Here is an 846-nt window from a genome sequence, read left to right as displayed (position 1 = left end):
AACACCTTCCCTTGAATCCAATGTCTCCCGGGGCCGCACGGTCACCATCCTCAGAGCCGGGGGAACGCCAGGGGGGCGGGAGGCTTTGTCAGGGTCGGCCGGACGGCAGTCGGGACCCGGTCGCTCGGTTCCGCTCTCTTCCGCCGTTTGTACAGAATGTGCCGGCTCCAAAACACCACAAACCGGACGTCACCCCGGGTCCACGGGGGGACCTCCCAAAGGATCCGGGGAGGGGCCGCCTTCTCGCTCGGGACGAAGCGGAGTCCTCTGGGGGGGCCGGTGCGCTTTCCCGTTCCGTCTCTGGCCGGGACGGGCCTCTCTCCTCTTCCTCTGAACAAGGGGAACAAAAAATTTCAAACACAGTATTACAAATGACACTTTTTTGGTCCATCCCAGTGACAAAGCGAATATCATTCATCGCTCTGGAACAATCTGCAACCGGAGGGAGTAGCTGACCTGCCGGGGACTAGAACTTTTGAGCATTTTTTCAAGACTTCATAGGGGGCACTAGGACTCCGAGGCACCGGAGAACTCTCGGAAAAGACGGTCGAGCCAAAAACCGAGACGCTCCGGGAGTTCCGGGAATCCAGATTCCCGAAGACGAGAACAAACATTTTCTCCTCACCTGCCCTCGGATTTTTGAAGTCGTCCTAGTTTCCGGATTCTTCCCGACAGCGTTCCGTGACGTGACCGTGCGTTTGGAGAAAAGATGATAATGCTCGGAGCTAGCTGAACAAGGTATAGATTAAAAAAACAAACAAAATATTTTAAACCTGAAATGTTCTAAAACACATAATTACGACAATCAGAATGCAGATCCACCTGACGTACACACACTCACACACA

At 54.1% G+C, this 846-nt stretch overlaps 1 long non-coding RNA gene across 1 annotated transcript in view; it reads right to left on the bottom strand.

Moving 5' to 3' along the window:
* Window positions 1-265: 265 nt before the first annotated feature.
* The window catches only part of LOC119937467, a 1,580-nt gene continuing 999 nt past the window's right edge, over window positions 266-846 (bottom strand). The window contains exons 2-3 of the long non-coding RNA XR_005454115.1: window positions 626-729; window positions 266-330 (exon numbers count right to left, since the gene is read on the bottom strand). This is a non-coding gene — a long non-coding RNA (uncharacterized LOC119937467). The remainder of the gene's footprint in view (window positions 331-625; window positions 730-846) is intronic.

The sequence above is a fragment of the Tachyglossus aculeatus genome, chromosome 15 (assembly GCF_015852505.1).
Source record: "Tachyglossus aculeatus isolate mTacAcu1 chromosome 15, mTacAcu1.pri, whole genome shotgun sequence".
NCBI lineage: Eukaryota > Metazoa > Chordata > Mammalia > Monotremata > Tachyglossidae > Tachyglossus > Tachyglossus aculeatus.
This window is presented reverse-complemented; position numbering and strand designations above follow the sequence as displayed.